This window comes from Harpia harpyja, chromosome 21 (genome assembly GCF_026419915.1).
Source record: "Harpia harpyja isolate bHarHar1 chromosome 21, bHarHar1 primary haplotype, whole genome shotgun sequence".
Taxonomy (NCBI): Eukaryota; Metazoa; Chordata; class Aves; order Accipitriformes; family Accipitridae; genus Harpia; species Harpia harpyja.
In genome coordinates this window covers 7,547,412-7,567,285 of record NC_068960.1, presented here as the reverse complement: position 1 = coordinate 7,567,285, position 19,874 = coordinate 7,547,412, and the positions used below count along the sequence as shown (strand labels likewise).

The 19,874-nt window shown below is 42.9% G+C and overlaps 1 protein-coding gene across 1 annotated transcript in view; it reads left to right on the top strand.

Annotated features, from left to right (window-relative positions):
* FAM20C (FAM20C golgi associated secretory pathway kinase) overlaps positions 1–19,874 on the top strand; it is a 60,837-nt gene that overhangs the window by 25,944 nt on the left and 15,019 nt on the right. The window lies entirely within an intron of this gene.

Genomic DNA, 19,874 nt, shown 5'->3' with positions numbered 1-19,874 from the left:
CAGACGTTTCTACATCTGGCTTAGCTTCTGGTTAAATGCATCCTCAGGGAGTGCTGGAAAATACACCTTCTCCTGTTTAGAAGGGAAGCAAATGAGTCATATTTTCCAAAACAGTTTTCAAGGAAAGGGATATCAGAAGTTGTTTGTATTTTCCTGTTTAATAGATCTGGTGAATACTTAAAAATGGTCTGCGTCGCAAGAGAAACACCACCAGGGTGTGAATCTTTCCATTGCCTTGGCAAACGGCAAATGCCTTTCCAGCGGGCACGTATCAAGGGAGCGTTGGGACGGTGCAGGTTGGGATGGTCCCTGCCCTGTCCCACCCCTCTGTCCCGTGGGGGGGTCACGTACTGTGGCTGTCCCGTGGACCGGTGTGGGGACAAAACCCCACATGCGTCCTCCTCGTGTGAAGGGCGGAGGAGAGCAGCATGTCTCCCACCCCGGGCAGGTTTGCAGGCAGAGCGGGTGTTTTTTTCCCCTCCGTCACGCCCTGGGGGGGCTCTGAGAGGGCTCACAGCCATCTTCGGGGTCTGGGGCTATCGGGTCTCGGCGGGCGCAGTGGAAGGACTCTCCTGGGTTTCAGAGGGAACCAGATCTGGCTTCTCATCTTATCTCAGCATTTCTGTTTGTCGTTCAGCTGGAGGAATCCCCTTCCCCTGACCTAAAATATTCAGGATGCCCAAGGGAGGAATCGCAAAGAAGGAGATATACAGGGCCCCCAAACTGGAGACCACAGGGGAGATGGGGAGCCTGCCCCATCTCCTGCCTCTCCGCGTGGCTCCTCGCCAGAGAAACCCTTTCTGAAACCCTGAACAAGCCTCAGCCCGGGCCAGGGCATGCAAAAGGTGCTAAAACCCCCATCTCCACCCAAACTGACATCACCGATGTAGCTAAACCTTTCCAAAGGCTCTCAAGGACATTAGCAGGCATCTCTCAAGTGGAGTCACAATATCGTCTAATACTGGTCAGTAATAACATTTCCTTAACCAGGGATTAAAATTATTATTGAGCTTGTTTTAGGGAGAGAAAAAAAAAAAAAGACAATCTAGTATTTTATATTTTAGTTAGCTTACAAAATTAAGCTAATTAATTAAACTTACAAAAAGGTGATTGGTTGCAGCATCTGAAATTCTGCACTGATATTTTTCCTGTCATGTGAAGCACGTTGATACTAACATGTATTAAAGTACAGAAAACCTTCCTATTGAGGGCTTTAAAATATTTTTAATTATTTTCAGAAATAAACCTGGCCATTATTGTATTTTTGAAGGACAATTATTTTGTCCTTTCTTGCATAACTACACATTTTAAAATACATTTTAAAATAATTATTTTTAAATCATTTTTCTTCAAATTGACCATAACAAACCAGACAAATCTCTTCAGGATTAATTTTCCACCTAGCTGAAGAAATTAGCTATTGCTTTCTCCCTCCCACCTCGAAGCCGTGCTAGAACGGTTACCTGGATACCCTGCCTGTAAAGGATGTATGTGCTGAAGCAATTTAAATAGCCTGATTTGTCATCTAACTGCAGACATCATTAGCAAAGCATTATTTGGCTGGAACATTGTAGGCTGAACATGGATAACTCCTCTGTGTTGAGAGAGATTTAATTTAACCACCTTGTGACCAAATATTGCCTGTCTTGAGTGTGGAGCTGCAGCAAGTCTAGTGTGAGGAATACGAGCTGTATCTGCGTGGGAAATTATTCTCCTGTGGTGTATAGCTATTGGAAATGTACTCTGCATCAGGATGAAACAGGGTCTTTCAAATATGTTGTTTCAGAATCTACTGATTTGTTTATTTTGGGGCAAGGAGATAATTTTTGTATGATGGGGAAGAGGGAAGGGCAGGAAATAGAAGCCTGGCTTTTGCTTTTTTCCCTGTAACTTTTCTCCTTGTCACAGTCCCTGTTTTAATTTATTCCTCTGGTTCTTGTCTGTATTTTTCAAATGGCAATTCCATCAGGGTGGAAGGACCCTTATAATCAGGTTTTAAAAAACATGCTCGTGAAATTACAATGGTGGCTTGAAATTAATTTTACTGCATACGATAGTGTGTAAAGCAGAAAATAGTGGCCTCCTCTGATAAATCCTGCATGTCAGAAGGCAGAAATAGTCATTTACTTGGAATCTGACTATTGAGCGTGGTCAGGGAGGTAGTCTGTGCATAACAATAAGGAACGTGTAAAAACAAATCTGAGCTTTGTAAAGAGGATTTTGTTAGTTCTCAGATCACTTTTTAGGTCTGGACTGAACCTAACATACCATTTTAAGGCTGTAACCAAAATCAGGTTATTTATTATTGATTCCAGTATGATCTGGAAAACTCAGCTAGAGTCTGGAGATTTGTCAGGTAGGTTCAATAGACCTGCATTCTCTCATCTAAGCTAATTCTGCAGCTACAGCTGAACTGCAGGAGCACCGCTATTGCATAGGTGCCAATTACATATTTCTGAACATCCTTCTTGGCAAATCAACTCCCAAATCAGGTTCGGGACTCATAGTCTTAAATGAAGCATGGTTGCAGAATATTCTGCTGATCTATGGTGCAAGTCCTTTTCCTTTAGCAGTAATTGATGTTACAAAATGTTTTATGGCTTCTGTCATTAGTATTCCCAATTGGCTCAATCTACAATTTACTTCATGCTGTAAAAATGCTAAGAATTTCCTACTGATTAGCAGCAACAGTAGGGCATGTTTCTAGATTTATCAACATGGGATATTTTTGGGTGGGTAAGGAGTCTTTTGTCTTTGAATTAAAATGTGTCTAGGCACTCTTTTTTGTTACAAATCTAGCAAAACGAAGATACTTTTGACGTGGTAATTAAATTCTTTCAGTGGCATACAGTCTACTATGCACAAGGCTTCAGTATAATGAATATATTTATTTCAAGGAAACCTACAGTATTTTCCTTGCCATTTGTAGGACTCAACATATAAATAATGCAGACCATGCTGTGCTGCTTTTCAGTTCATCCCAGGAAATTATGCCATTAAAAATGCCACGGTTCTTTCAGGCACACACAGACACAGCAGGTAAAGAGAATATTCATGTGATGAACAGTGACAGAAGCAGCATCAGCAATACATAACCCTGCAAAGCACACCTCAGACAATGAAATTGTTTGCAGTAATTATAGCGTGGAATGAGACTGTTGTTTAACTTAACGTCATGGCAGTCAAACTATGATCCGTCAAAGTGGGCTCTGAATTTGTAACCCAGGGTTAGGACTCAGAGATGCAAAATAAGGTGAAGTGAAATGAAGAGCTCTGGAGCCTCCCCTGCCACCCCAAACAAGCACAGTCAATAAGCATAATGGAAATTATGCACTTTGAGCAGTTTTGGAAATAAAAGGTCCCCATAAATTCCTCACAGACTTGTTTTTGTTTGTGAGCACATGCTGCCATTTGAAATCCGTAATTCAGATGTTAAAATATCTCCTCTGTGAAAATAGCGGTCGCCTTTGCAGTGTTCAGGCAGCAAAGATCATCTGGTGTATAAAAGCGCAGTTGTGTCCCTTTGCTTGGTAAGGTAAGAGTGTTTTGTATGTTTAAGAAGGAGAATTTACCATCTACCATTTGTAGACATTACTTATGCATAAGCAGAGCTTTAGTACGTGTTGCAAATGGAAATCAAGTACATGATGTGCCTAGAAGGAGTTTATCTAACTATTTATGGGCTGATCACATTTTGAGCTAGAACTCACTTGGTTATTTTTAGTTAAGTAACGTTACGGTAGTAGTTGCCTTTTAAAGAAGCAAGAAAATTCTCCTGGAATTCACAGACCTTTCTTGCTGGGTCTCATTTCAAACCTTAATGTCCCCATGCTCAGTGTCCTTGGAGGAGAAGCTGAATCCCTAATGCCATGGGGCTGCCCGTCTAATTGCGGATCAGTGAGTTGCAGCTCAGAGACAGACTTTAAACTCCCACAAAGCAGCTTTGTGTGTCTTTGTGCCTTTCCATTTTCCCTCCCAGCTGTGTGCAGAGCACTCGCATGGGTTTTGCCAACTTGGAGCCACCCTCTCTGGTTTGGAAGTGGACTGTGTCTGCTGTCTGGCAACCCAGGTTAGGTTTTCCCATCCCTCAAAGGTGGTACCCATGTGGAGTGCATGTGTTTGCCCGGTGGTTTTGGAATAGATTCGTTTTCAGAGTTGGAGTTAGGTGTAACTGGTACAAAGGGACATTGTACAGGAATGAATTCAGCTGAGCACGAGGCTCGTGTGTGAAAAGCCTTTGCTGGATCTCTCAGAATAGTTCAAAAAGCCAAAAAATCTCACTGTCTTTGAAAAAAAGCCTCAATCTGCTTTCTTGTCTTTATTTTCATGAAAGAAGTTCCAATAACTTTAGAGATGCAGATGTAAAACATAGCTACAGCACATCATTAGCATGAGTAACTATTCCTTCTTTCTAATAAAAAAGGAATGGAAAACCATTAAAACTCACGAAATAACAAGGCAGAAGCATATAATTTAATATGGTCATCTATTTGGAAATGCACATCGTGCATAGATAATCAGATGTATCAGCAGGGAATCCGCAGCCATCTAACAAGTAAGTTGTTTTGCAGTTGCCATCTGACCTGTAGATAAGTGGAAACAATGTCTTCATTAAACTTACAAAACTGAATATTGATCATTAGCAAAACCAGCACTGCAAGATGCAAGGGAAGTCTTGCTATGTCCCCAGGAGCTGTGTGTGTGTACCTAATGGCAGGATTTAACTATTAAGGTCATATCAAAAATAGATCTGCTCTTTGGCCACAGTGCTTACTGGCCTGCTGCAGAGGCAATCGGATTTAGGATGTAGTTTAAAGACTTACTGTATGTTGGGGGAGGAAAAGGTGTGTCTGGAAATATGTCCTAAAAGACTTGACTTCACAAGCAGTGTCCAATAAAGAGTCTTTAGTGGGGATGAACTGGCTCTGTAGTGGAGATGAACATTGTACTGAATGCACTTTCTTAGACTGACTCATCCCCCCGTCCTTTCCAGCAAGCTATGAAGCAACCTGTACTAATGCAGAGCTTTTGGAAACCGTGTTTTCCAACCCTGCCTGAGACTGCTATAGCCTGGTCTAGTCTGTACAGGTTTCTCCAGTGCCTTCCAATAGCACTGAGCTGGGAGACTATTATCTGCCAGGTGTGGTTTCTTCTCTTTTCCTCTTATTTTTTCCTCTGGTGTAAAAGATGAAGAATAATTGAGTGTTTAATTTTGATAGGACTTTACAGAAGGGGTTTTTTTTGGTTTTCAATGTTTGCATTGCTCTGTCCTCTGCTCCCTGTTAGTGGAGGTGGGCCAAAGCTGGATGGTGGGAGCGAGAGGTGGCAATGCTCCTTGATTCCGGGGGCAGTCCATCTCACGCTCCCAGAGTGCACAGCAGTTATGTAGGTGAAATCCCTCTTTTAAAGAATGTGATTGATGTGACAGCATGGCACCAGTGTATGCAATGCTGGAAATCAAAGGGTGAAGCTAATATTTTTAAAGATGCAGCTAAAAAGGTCTATAAATGTGTAGAAAATGGAATGGCAAATTTAATCCTGCTTTGCACCTTTGCGTCAGTTTGCAGGTATTCCTGTAGGTGAGCAATGAACCCACTTTATTTTGTTTTCTTTGTTTTCCTCTTCTACCTGTTTCAACCAATAAGCCGATTCAGAAAGTAGTCTGACCGTCTGTAACTAATCCTGTAATACTTTCTTGACATTCATCTTGCTGTTGAGCATTTCTGTCAATACAATCATTGCCTGTGAGCTGCATGGAAAACAGTGCCCAGGAAAAAAAACAAACAGGTTTAGTTCTTACCAATATTTGTGATAAGATGAAGACCTTCACTCAACTTTATTGGAATTTACTCAGGCATATGGTAATAGCAGCCTACTGGAGATTGCTAGGGAGGGAACTCGAGGGACCTGTAATAAAACACAAGAAGATGGCTTGTGTATTCTTTTTTATCCAAGATCTCAGTCCTGAAAGTGTCAGACACACAGTGTGCTTTGGACAGAGTTGAAATTCCAGTATTAATTTAAGACTCTTCTACTCCTGCTCTTGCTTAATCCTGCAATATCCGCCTTGATATTAGCAAGAGCTGTGGAAGATGTCATGGACGTATTTAAACTAAACACTAAAAACAGAGGTTACGTCTTCTGTCCCCCACATCCAGGCATGGACAAGAACAGGGTGTTTGCTGTCACAGACGGCTCGTTTAGTTATTCACTTTAATCTGCATCTGCTCCACACTCCACTGAAGTCAATGGGAGACTTTTCCCATGACTTTGCTGGCCCTTAAATTTGAGTATGGGCAGGTCAGGTCCCAGTTTATGAATTGGCTCTGTCCTTCCTCATCCAGTTCACCTTGAACTCAATGGGAGACCTTCCACTGAGTGGAAAGGAAGTTGGATCAGGCCCAGGGAAAAACAGTAAGTGCTGAAGGAATGAAATGGTGAAGTCCAATGATTAAATCGTGCGATTGCTTTGCTCCACCATATGCTTATCCTGACAGTTCATATTAAAAGGTAGGAAAACTGAAATACAAGCGTCCTTGGCTTTAGTAAAAACATAGTCCTCTCTTTGAAACCAGACTCCCACACAACTCCTGTGGGCTATGCACACACATATCTATTGCACTGTACAGTAGATAAGCTTCATATTTTGTAGACATTTAAATGCAGTTAAAAATTCAAGGAGAGGTAACCAGACATGCACTGTCAGAGAAAAGCAGCTGCATGTCATAAATCAGGTCCATAAAAAAAAATTTTGGCAACAATGTCATTTCACTAAAGGTTTTACTGCACAACTTTTGCAGATTTTTCCTCCCTTCTCTTGTCCTCTACTCGTGTCTCTTTTTTCTTGTGCTTTTTTTTCTAAGGACTGCTTTCATTATCAACCCTCACATACTTTATTGTATAATCTCCCCTTATCTTACCAAGCAACCTCAACATAGGGAGGCTTTGAAGTTTAAATTAGCCGAACCTGATTTCTAAGTCTTGTGAAGGGGAGGAAACACCTGTTTCACATTGAACACTAACTCAGCTGAGTCTCGCCGGTGAAAAGTGTCCCTCTCTGTATGCCTGTACACACGCACACACAAATACACACACACCCCCCCCCCTTCTTCATCTTCACTCCAGGTTTGAGTGGATGCGTTTTTGCGATCCACCAAGCATGAATATTTCTCTGCACCTTGAGCATGGGAGTTCACCGAATGCATTGCACTTGATGGGAGATGTTCATATCAAACAGCAATTGCCCTGAGCAGCCAAGCCAGCGAGAGTCTTTCTTCCCTTGTAGTGTCGCGGAGCAGATCCCCTAACATCCTTCTGCTCTTTGGTTTTTTCATATGGGATATTTTTCAGAGATTTCAGTAAGTCTTTTTTTTACTTAAGACGAGCAGGTTAAGCTCTGAAATCCTGCAACTACTGTCCTTTTAACTGATGTTCCTCAAAACCTCCACCTACTTTTTTTCCTAAAATGCTGTGTCTATAACTAGGATTAAAGGAGGAGAAGGATAATGCTCGGTGGGGAGGGGGGACTACGCTTGCAGCCCCCAGAAGCAGGGCCCGTGTGGAGGTCAGGAGATTAAAATCCGCCTTCTCAGTGGAGTTGAGAAGAGGGAAGAGACGCTAATATGGCTTGATTTTCCCCTAGGAGTAACACAGTGATTCCCTGTGGGCTGCAGAGCGTTAACCCACCCTTTATCCAGACGGTTGCAAGCTAAAAGGACCCTGATGTGTAATTTCCAATGTAATTTGTGAGTCATGTGGTGCCCTTAATATAAAGCGCGGATTAGCGGTGGGGGTTTCCAGCCTGGAAGAGGAGAATTTTAGAGAGAAAGTAAAGTTTTTTATAGTTTTGTAAAGCAGCACAATTAATCTGTGAAACGGCTACAAAAAAGGGCTCCTAACCCAGTACACTCTTACTTATGCAATAAATGAACATCCAAAGTTGAGAAAGATACAGTTAGCTAATTCAAATTTATCCAGAGAGTGAAATGTTTGAGTTAATACTAAGACGGTCCATGGATTTTTTCTTCTGGAAAAGCTGGAGCGTCCTCTGACCGAGGCTGAGAAACGCTGTTCTCAAGAGGTTTAGGAGCAAATACCCTGGAGTATTTGCGCTTGTAAATCACCTTGGCAGCTGCCAGTCAGAAAGCAACTACCCGAGAAATGCTCAAAATGACGAAGTGCTGACGTCCGCACGTTCCCAAACACGTAACACTTTGCAGACAGGAATAACCCAGGTGGGACACTTGTCTGTCAGGGGAAATCAGCCTCAGAGATGTGTTGATCAGCTGCTGGTTTTTGCAGCAGGATGGGGCCAGTGCCCATGAACAGCCGGGGCATGGTGAGCAACAAAGTGCTGTTCTGTATTCCTTGTTTAGGCAAAGTTCTGGCTGGGAAGAAAATACATTAAAAAGTGGAAGTTTACCTGCGAACTGCAGAAGCAGCTTAGGGCAAAGACTAAGTTAGACGCCCTTCACGGAGATCATGTTTGCTGACAGGAGGAGTAGTAATGAGACAGGAGTAAAAATAAAATAAATAAAAAAAGAGAGGTTGCATAGTTTGCTTTATTAGAGCAATGAAATACCGCACCATATCAAAGCGATTCCCATTTCTTTTGTAACCACAAAGTAGTCTGAAACAGGCAATTACACCTTCTTTCCAGCTCAGAGAGGCACATCACCCTTTGCCACACATTAAGAAATGTTAATAGCAGCGGTAAGGGGAGTTCAGGGGTGCGTGTGCTTTATTGGGAAATCACACCTCCGAGGAATTAGAAACACTCAGCCCTGGGGAGCGATTATCTTGCAGTAACCACATGCCTGCTGTCCTCACTGGCATAATTATGGAAGATTCTCAGGATTTGGGACTGAAACAAGCTCGAAAAGCAAAACCTGCAGTTCTTCTGGTGAATGTTTCCCTCTGACCAGCAGAAGGACTGGGCACGAGCGCATCCTCTGGACCCCTGTGCGGGGCACTCCTGGGGGGTTCTGCTGTGTAGTGGCTTGAGCTGAGCGGTCGGCTGGCGCTCAGAAGACCTGGGATTTGCAGGAGGAAATTGCACAAGGTGCTTCGCTGTTCTGATCTCCTGTTTCTCATTTTGTACTGGCTGTGAGGACAAGATCCAGACTTTGAGATCCATAGCTGGTAAAAGCAGCTCGCTGTACAAATGAGAATTTCATGCTCCTTTTGATGTATTGGTCTACACATACACAGCATGTAGGCTCTGTCCCGTTAATGATTTTGACGGTAATTATTTATCTGCAAAATCTTGGGCACTTAACTCTGTGCAATTCAGTATCCAGTAGCTCTTGAATGGTAAACTGTAAATAAAAAGCCAAAAGTGTTTGACTTCTGCACGGGTAGGTGGGAAGGGAGGAGGGAGCATGCCATAAGTTAGCATGGTTATTCCTTTGGAGTCCTTGGAAAAGTGAAGCTCCCCTGTACAAATGCAGATATGTAGGTCACCCATGACACAGAACAGTGAAATTTGAAAGGATTTTTCACTTTCATAGCTGGAGCTTGAGCATCCTTTTATTTATTCTTCCAAGCCACAATAAAATGACAGCTGCTTATGGCTAATAGAGAGGTGTGATTGTATTAGGTTTTATCCCTCTTAAACAATCTTAAGAACTGCAAACATTTCATTTGAGAGGGGGAGAGGAGAAATTCAAACTCTGAACTACAAACTGAAAGAGGGAGCCTGTACCAAGTGGACTGAATACAGAGTGCAAACACTGTGGTGCTTCTAGTTGTGTCAATATTCAGTCCAAACAACTTCTTCCACTTGGGCTGGAGAGGAAAGTGTTGGGTCTTTATTGCTCATACATACTGTCTGTGGCCCTTCAGCCTGTTCCTGTACCTCGCACGGCTCAAATGGCGTTTCTGGAATATAAGAGCTCATAAAAGTTGTCTGAGCTTTTCTAGATCTATTTGTATTTCCCTGTGTGGGGCAGGAAACACATTGAAAGGCAGGATTTGAGTCTTATTTCTGGTTAGTCTGGCAATATAAGTAAGAAAAGTAATTATTTTTTTGTTTAGAGGAGTTGCAGTGCTTTGCATGGTGCAGTTATTCGGGTACAAGGAGTCTTGAGCACACCTAGGACCTGCAGACCTCAGTGTCAACCTGAAAGGTGACATCTGGGATCTACCAAAGCCTGTGGCCAAACTGATTTGTACTTCTGGCAGAACGACACATTTTTTCCCCAAAGTACTTATTGTCGTGTGTGGAAAAAGAAGGAAAAAACCAACCGTGAGTCTGGAAGTGGACGGGGTGAGTGGCCAGAGCTGCTGCGGGGATCTGGTGCTTATCACTGGCTTGTTCTTGCAAAGCGCTGAGCACAAAAGAGCTCCGAGGAAGTATTAAGTCTGTGCTTGACTGTCAAGGACACGTGTAGTTCACTGGCTATATGTGTGCCCAAAGTTAAGCATGTGCTTAATGAGGCTAGAGTGCTTTGCTTAGGGCAGAGCTGAATCCTTAATAGCTCCATGTTTTGCAGCTTTTGCTGAAAAATGGGGCTAATATTTTCCTGCTTCCTGGGAGATTTTGAGGACAAGCTTACTAGCATTCACGGTTCTCATAATGATGGGGAGGAAACTCATGAATAAAAAGGAAGAAGTTATGTATCAATACATCAGATTCACAGTAATTACTTTTTCCAACCTATTTTGAACTGGAACCCATTGTGAACCCTGGAATTTCAATGGCACATATATCACATACAGCGAAAAGAAAAAATCCAACAAGCTGAAAGAAATTTGAGCTCTGCTATGCTTCTAATATGTTTAATGTTATTGTTCCATTAAATCCCTACCCTTAATGACCCCGGACATATTAAATAACATTCTCGGGGCTGAAGAAATGCTTCAGACTTCTAATTTTACATACATTTTTCCTCCTGTGCTCTCAGAGCTCTGCAAATATTACGTACCAAAAAACCTCTGTAGAAAATATTCTGCAGTCTTTTTCCTGAAGAAAGGCTGATGGTACCTGGGCTCACACTGAGCTCTGTTTGCACTGCCTGTTTTTCAAAAATAGTTTTTGCAGCTGTATCATTTTTCATGTTTGCAATTTATGGCCAGCAGACAATGTACAACAGAGCCTCAAAGGGATAAATCAAGGGGAAAGATGACAGATATCATGGGCTTGGCATGGCAAAAATGCTCACACCACTTGTTTAAGAGCACAAAGGAATCCAAGCCACACAGAAGCAGAAAATACTGATAGTGATATAGTTTCTTAATGACGATACCTTAAAGAAAGGTGCAAAATATCATTGTAGCACCTTGTTAATGATGCCTCCTGCTTATTTAATTGCTACGAGGCTTTTTTTCTCCCTGCTGTGGCAACAGCGTTGACCCTATTCGCGTTGGCACTGGGAACTCTTTTGTTGTGCTGTCAAGTACCTCTTAATCTTTCAACTCCTGTATGTCAGGTCAGGTTTCTATCTATATCTCAAACATGAATCAAATCTTATTTCTGGGGTAAGAATTTTTTTATCTGCAAAGTACATCAGTGACAGGAGCTTCCTCGAGCTTGCCTTTCTCTTCATACCATGACTCATGTGTTTTTCTGTACAAGCCCTGCTTTTTCTGGATGGTAGAAAAAAATATCTAGCCAACGGGCACTGCCACCTAGCCACCATGGCATCAACATTCATCTATTCTCCATCCCACATCCCCTCTTCCCACCAGCACCCCGAAAGAGGGAGAGGAAGACGAATGCTCAGCAACTCCCACACACTTGCACACCTGCAATTCTGCGTGCGTGTGCTGCCTCCCGTGCAATCAGCATACCAGTATGGATTATATACCTCCCACTGAGCTCCCTGCACAGAGGGTAGGCTTCTTTAAAGCAAGGTATGAAGAGCTGAGCTTCTAATTTTGGAAATACACACTTCAGTCCCCACTACTGACCAAAAAGCAGCCATGTGTGTCATTACAACAGAAGCACCCCTGTACACAGCTTACAAAAGCGGGCGTGAAAAGCACCTTTATTTCACTCACCCCAGCACTCAGTGGTTCTGCTTTTCAGTAATAACCGAGATCAGCCTCTATCCCATAATGTTGGAAAAACTCATCTCACCTCAAGTATTTTAAACTTACTTGCTCTCTAACACTGTGCCTGCCTCTTAAATTTGAGATGTTTGTAGGGGGCAGGGGAAATACAGGCAAATATTATAAAGAATGATCCTACTTGTCTGGTCAAATCATGTCCAGTACCAGAGCGGGCAGTATTAGATATTGATGTATGTGTTGGATTATATATTAGGTGCACGTAAATACATCCATCTAGAGTTTGGTAGCACTGGAGCTCACCTCTCTGGTTCTGTATGGCTTACCTGCTTTGTAACAGCATTGCATTTTGCTTTCTTTTCAGCCATCTTCTAAATAATAATAACAACAATAATAACAACTAATTAACGTAAACAACCTGGGAATCTGAGCTCTGACCAGGCTGAAAGTGCAGCCCCCAGCACAGGGACCCCCCCCTCTTTAGCCGCGTTTCCTGGGAGCGGGAAGGGGACTGCTGGCTGTCGCGCCGAAAAGCGCGGGTGGGGAAGACATCCTGACAAATGTGCTTACGCTAATATTTTTTTTCCATTTGCTTTTCCCGTGGTGACAGGCAGCTACTTACTAGGCAGAGCTGGAAGTAATATTCTGAATTGCTGAAGGAAATTTTCCCAGTTGATCAAACTCTTATGTGTTTTGTGCTGATCAAAGATTCTCTTCATGTCTTATGCATCTGAAAGCGCAAAAGAATGAATGAAAAAAAGAGCTATTCTCCTGTGCTGGTAGACAATGAAATGATGATTGGTGAGATTATGCCCTGACTTTACTGTCAGCACAATGTCAGTGAAGGCAACGGTATAGAGAGAGTACATTTTGAGATATTAATACCAAATCCAGAACACTAGAAAGAACAGAAAAGCCCCAAAGAAGAGGAAAATGTCTGGGTTTATTATTATTTTTATATTTTAGTGGAGAATAAAATGAATCTTTCATATTCTTGGATCATATTAGTTACCCTGATTATTCATCCCTTCATATCATATCTGCTTGTGTAGTCAGGAGTGGTAACTCATGTTTTGCTCAGGTGAAAATCTGCTTTTACACATATATATATCTCTATCTACATCTTGTGCATGGGATGGCAGGAGCCTTTCACTGGTGCTAGTCCAAGCAAGGGACTGGTTTTGCACAACTGCCCTGATCTATGTAGAGGAATCAGAGGTTGCTTCAGTGTCTTCTAGAAACAGTGCTGGTTTTAAGGGGAAGGCCTAAAGTAGGCTTTCAAGGCTTTGGGTTGGTTGAGCTTTTAATGAATTAAAAATAAATGAGTTGTGCTTAGTAAAGAAGGGGCCTCTGAGCTGAGGAATCTGCAGTCTAAAGGTGTTAAGGCTTAATTCCCAGGTCTGGGCTTGGGGATGCTCTTTTCAGGAATGGGAGCCAGTTGTTCTGGTGTGTCTACCTTCCTAGGTTCTGGCATGTATTCCTTCCTAGGAAAGGCACTCAGCTCAGCTGCAGCAAGTCTTACTGGGATGGTTTTGCCTTGATCATGGAGCGAGGAAGAAAAGCGAGACGGGAAATTGGCAGAAGAGTAAGGCCAGCACATGGGGACAAGGAGGAGAGGGCTGTAGCCATGGGGTTGTGAAAGGACATTTGGAAGGTCACGTTATAGCGACGTCTGTCAAGAATGGTTTAGGTATAGCTGATCTTGCCCTGGGGCCAGGGGATGGGTTAGGTGACCTCCTGAGCCTTTTTTTCTTTGACTCCGCAACTGGAAATGGAAAGCAAACCCACCTTAATATACTGTTTCCCTGTGGATCTTCTCCCCCTCTTCGCCCCACTGTCCTCCTGTGCCAGGTAACGAGATATTTATATATACAAATGCTCTTTTGGAAGCTTATTGTCATTCTCTGCATCGGAAGTTTATGATTTATATTAAGCTAACTGGTCCTTGAGCATGTGCTGTTGTCAAGCTCTCTTCATCTGCTCGGGAGAAAAGCACTCCGGGGCTGGCATGCAACAGCATGATCTCGGTATTTATCCTTTTGGCGGTTTGCTAATTATTCCTATTGCCATCACATCCCTGTGTGAATTTCTGTCTTTCTGCCACAGTAAATATTCTCTCATTTTTTCTAGCTGCAGAACTGCTACTTAAATGGGAGAAGCCTGAATATCCTGCAGAGGCCCATATTGTCATTTGGATGATAGCGATGAAACGGGCCAAACATCCTTTCTGTACCACTTAAATTGCATGTCTTTGCATTCCTGGATTGGCCACTCTTTTTCTGGACCGTATTCTGCTCTTGTAAACAGCTCGTATCGTTCCTGGGAGTGCTCTTTGTAGCAGAACACTTTGATAAAGCCAAAGCCATCAGCTGCCAAGACTCCATAAGGAGTCAGAAATAGGCACCAGATATCTCCGCTACTGTAGATGTAGCTGCTTTAGCAATATCATTTATCTTCCTAAGGACTTACCAAGCCACTAAAATGTATTATAAAATTAAGTGGCATTTTTTCCACCTGTTCTAACTGGTGCCAAATGCATCGAAAGCCCTCCGGGATGATACGACTCTGCATGTAAAATCTAAGTACCCTCCTAAGGACTGCAGCTGCCTCCGAGACATCATTTTTTTTCCATGGGCTGCCTCCTTCACTTAGAATAATAAGCTTTAGATTATCTCAGGGCACTCTAGATGCCCCTGCTGCACAATCCAATTTGACATAAGGGTTGCGGGGGGGCGGGAAGGAAATCTTGCAAGCAGACACCGGACTTTCAGTCTGAGTTTCCTACTAGTACAAAGAAGAACTTCATATGCGAGGGTTGGGGAGATTTCATGCCTGTCTGTGTTGGAAGAAAGGCTCTCCGGACTTGATGGAGCATCTGCGCTTCGGTTGCTTGCCGGAGCAAGGGGCTGCCTACAAAGCCCCACCATGGTGCTTCCAAACGCAAGAAGTCCCCAAGTCCCTCGCAGGCCACAAAGTAATTGAAACAGCAGCAAACTGCTGAGTGGTAGCCTTTTAGTCTTGTATTAACTATATTTTATCACTCAGGTAACACTGTATATTAACTGTTGAGCCTGCAACTCGGCTCCAGGACAGGTATTTAAACACCTTAAATACTCCCCTAGAAGAGAGGAAAGCTGCTTTCCAAAGGAGAAGAATAGCGACCTATAGCTGTGGGTAGACCCGGATAATCTCCAGTTATCTGTTCCAATAGCCAAATTACGCTCTAATCAATGTTAGTCGTGTCCCTGCCAGTGCAATTACCATACCTTGTTGGCCTGTTCCGTCTCTTAGTGATTTTGCTGCTGCCGAATTTCCCTGGCTGGAGAGGGTCAGGGTCTCCATCTGCAAAATGGGCTAACCCAAGCAAACCCACTCCCTGCTGTGGCAAAGCTCATTGTTGTGATCCATAATCATCCCTAATCCCCGTGGTTGATTCCCCTGATTACGTGTCAGAAACGGAGCGCAACCTATTTAAAAGGAGCTGTTTTCAAATCAGCGGCACGTCCTTTGATTAGTTAAGGTACACGGGCAGGTTTGACGCAAAAGGTGTCTCTGAAATGTCTCTGGACTGCGGCATAGGAAGACAGCATGTGTCTGTCAGGATAACACTTGACTCAGATTGGGATGTTTGCCCTATTTTCTAGCTTTTTGGCTGCTGTACAGATAATAGGACCCCTCCAGAGCAGAGGAAGTCTGGCATCGAGGCAGGATTCTTTTGAGTAATGGATGGCCCTGGTGGGTATTAATCCTGGTAATTTAGGCAGGTGTACGCAAGTGATCCTGGAGACTAAATATAGATTTCCATGTTAAAAGTTTAGTTTCTATACCAGCATTTTCTGAAATGCCAGAGAGTCTGCAGAGCCTGCAATCTCACTGTGGTGATGAGGTTCACGAATGGCAGGAAAAAAAAAAGGCAAGAAATTATTAATGTTGGGTTTTGGGGGATCAAGTAATTGGCCAAAAAGTGTTTACAGAAACATTTAAGAAAAACTTGAGGCTTTGCAATTATTTCTGCACACGAATCGCTGTGTTGGTTTATCCAAATACTACTGAACACCAAAACAGGTCCCAACCATAGCTAGGATGGAGCTGACTCACCAGATTTATTCCTGACTCTCTTCATTTATCAGAGTAGCTTTATTTCTTGTATTTGTAAGCATGACTTGCTTTTCTAGCCACAAGATGAGATCACAGTTGCATCTCATCTTGTGTCAAAGCAAATGTGTCCCTGTCCTGTTTAAAATCGTTCTTTACTTCCCGTGTTTTCTCCGAGTTGTGCCATGGCAGGGAAATTTTCATGGACTTTGATTTCCCCTTAGTTCTTATTTCTGCTCTACTAGTCTTACCGTGCTGATTTGTCTTTTCCTTATGCTGTAATTGGTCTGGTGCCACTGTGTAATTTTTAAGTGTGTGCAGTATCAACAGACCTCCATCTGTCTCTCCTCCAGAGCTTCCCAGCCTGCCGTTATAAATATCTGCCAAATCCTTCTCCAAAGAGAGATCACCAGATTCCAACTGTTTGCAAAATAAGAGCTGCTGCCAGAAATCCTCTCCCACTGTCTGCAACCTGTACAGAACCTGTCCCCTGCACGTTGTGAGATGTTACTGCTGGCACTGAGGAGCTCTGAACATTGCTTTGATTTATTGTCCCTCAGAAGCGTACCCTTCTGCGGAGGTTCAGCATATTGGTCTGATTGCTTATATATCTTATTATGTGTCATTTTATTAGAAAATAACCTTCAATAGCCATCAAGTAATAAAACCAAAATAACTTGAGGGTTGGGGTTTTTTCCCCTTTAAAATGCAATTCTGATTTAAAACATGCTGTGGGGTGGATCGGTTCCAGTGTCGTTTTAGAAGATACTTTACTTGATCTGGAAGGGACTCAGAGTGCATGTCCCCTTTCCCAGCCTGTCACTTAGAGACTGAGGGCCAGCTACCACGATCTAAAGCCGGAGTAACTGATAGGACTTGCTGACCGTACATCAAGAGTTTGATCTTCCATCTCTCTATACATATACACAAGAATAGATCATTAGAAGAATTAGCACCAAAGCAGGCAATGCATATTTAGATTGTGCACACTAAAAAATAGCAACTTTTTTAACGTGGATAAAATAAAATCAGGTATAAACACATTGGATAGAGAAAAAAATATAGAGTATGATGTAGGTGCCCTTTTAACACTGTTAAAGCCGTTCTCGTAACAGCCCATTGATTCCATTGATGCAAAGCTGTGTTAGGCTCATGTGGCTTTTTAAATTCAGTTGTATGCCTTAGACTATGATCATCACACAGGTTAGTGTTTGCTGGTGGTACGGCAGCTTACTGTGGCTGAGGAATTACCAACGAATCTCTTCAGGTGCTGCGGCAGACATCAAATTAACAATAAATGTATGTTTGAATAAAACTCTTGCCAGCTAAAGTCAGATCCAAGGAACAAGATTCCTGTTCTGTCTATGGGATATTGGAATAAGTCAGCAGAAAGGATTTTTCAAGGTTATTTCAGAAGAGGGTTTCACGTCTGGATCTGCTACAATTTAGTTCTGCAGAGCTTTGCGAAGGAACATAAGGAATGTAAAGCAGCCTGGGGGTTTCAGAAATCCTCCTTCCAGTCTACATTCAGAATAACCCAATATTTCCAGGAGACAGAAAAGTGGGTACCATACTTGTTTGACATGGGCATGGACCATGGGGACTGTGGCTGGAGAGCGGTTTTCTGTAGATAAGTAGAGGGAAGCAGCTGCAGCGCCAAAGAACCTTGGGAGTTTGTTTCATAATGTGTAGTCAGGTTCAAAAAATACCGGTATTTCCATTGCGTAGATTGCACTGTGGATTTGGTGTCCATTTTTGAAGGTTTTAGGACAATCAAGTTCATGATTTTCTAGGAGGGTGCGCTACCACTTAATAATACATTATGACAGGAGAGAAATATGTACAAACAAGTCTAAGCCTGCAGGACAGCTATACTTACTCCCAAATGAATAATATCCCCAGCCATTGCTGGGGGTGGCAGGGAGCAAATAGAAAAGTGAAATTAGAGAGACCGGACTATACCGGCGGTGATGTACTGACTGCCCGGCGTGTCGAGCAAGCAGCACACAGGAGCTGGGCCGGGGGTATAGCTGTGCTTGCAAGACTGAGATCTAGCCCTTATTTAAGTCTGATTTTCTAGAGCAAGATTTTCTTGTAAAGGAACATCCGTGATTTGTTTAAAGTCTTTGGGAGATAAAAAGCAGATGGCATTGATTAGCTAATTAGTAATATTTTCTGCAACTTTTCAGCTGTGCTGATATGCGTAAAGTTTGCAAAAGCTTGGGATGAATCTTTCTCTCTTAGATTTGTTGAAGAAATGGAATATTTTAAAATCTGGAGGGAAGGGAAAGTTACATACAAATGTGTTATTTTCTGCCCAACGGAAATATGTTAATCTTTCCCTTTGAATTTATACTCAGGCCTCATTTCTTCATTTTTGAGGGGAATATGCGCAACGAGGTTGCAGCTCTCCTAGCTCTTGTCTTGATTTCATGGTGTATTGCGCGATGTGCCATAGGTTTCTGGCTCTCCCGTATTCCTCTTTGTGGGTGCTCTCCTTCTGGTTTTGCATTTATTATGGAGACAAAGCAAAATATTTTTTATTTTATGCCAGGCTCACTTTTAGCGTGTCTCCTTGCGAACCCTTTGCAGCCACAGCAGTGCCCTAGCAGGACTTCTGCCAAGTGTTGGCCACCTCCGTGACCACTACTATGACAGTGGTCAGTGCTGTTTTGGCCAGAGCATCACTGGGGTGTTGGAGGCCCTTCTGACGTTGAGTTATATTGGACACAAGTCAAATATCTTGATGTTGTCTCTATGATGACAATTGTTCATCATTTAGGGCAAGATAGAGTACCTCGCCAAGATGTTAATGTAAAGAAGAATGTCTGAGAAAGGATATCTGCCTTTCAGACCCTGCTGGTTGCATAGCAAAATCTTCATATAGCCAAAAAACCATGACACTCATCTGCTTTCTTCAGCAAGGTAGATACGTGAGGGCTCGCAGGCAGATACCAGTCCCGGTAGTCGTGGTGGTCTTTGTGGGAATAAGCACGGGTAGACACAGCTTTGCGTTCCCAGCAAGCCCCATAATTAGGGCTTGCTGCAAATTCTCTGGAGGTTTGAGCTCTGCACCTGCACCACCCCAAAGCCTTTCATGCAACAAGGTCACGATGCAGAAGTTGTATTTTAATTGCCAGTGTGTAGCATGGGTGACGCACGAGCTGTCAGCTGGCCGCCTGTGACAGCGGGGAATGAGAAGGAGCTTTGTTTTCCTCTTCTGGGGAGCTGTCTTCCCTTGCAGATGCTCCACAGAACAGCTTTGCAGTGCTTATCTCCTATTTAAGACTTCACAATAGGGCATGATGCAGGTTGAGGTGGGACTCAGACACGGTACTGGTCAACTGCCTGAGTTGTGCTCCATCCAAAAGCCATCAGGACTGGGAATTGCCTAAAGTGAGACCAGGATTTTCTCCTCTGTTATATAGAGCTTTCTATTTTCCATGGAGTTCAGTGTTGAAGCTTTAGCCTTTCCATCAGAATGACATTTTTTATTGGTTCTTAAAACTGAAGAAACAACAAATTCTGCATCCTCTCTGGAGCACGGTCTTGTTAATGTTCTTTGAAACATGACATATGTCGCGGCCGTCAAACTGCAATGATCCCATTTCTTCTGAAATGAGAAAAACATGTCACTTTTGGCTCTACGTAATACAAAGGGAGAGTCATATTTTAGATACGAGCTGCATGGCTGCCAAAGATGAAAGAAAAATGTTATTACTTTTGGAAATTTCATAATTACAGTTAATGATAATTTAATGAAATGACAT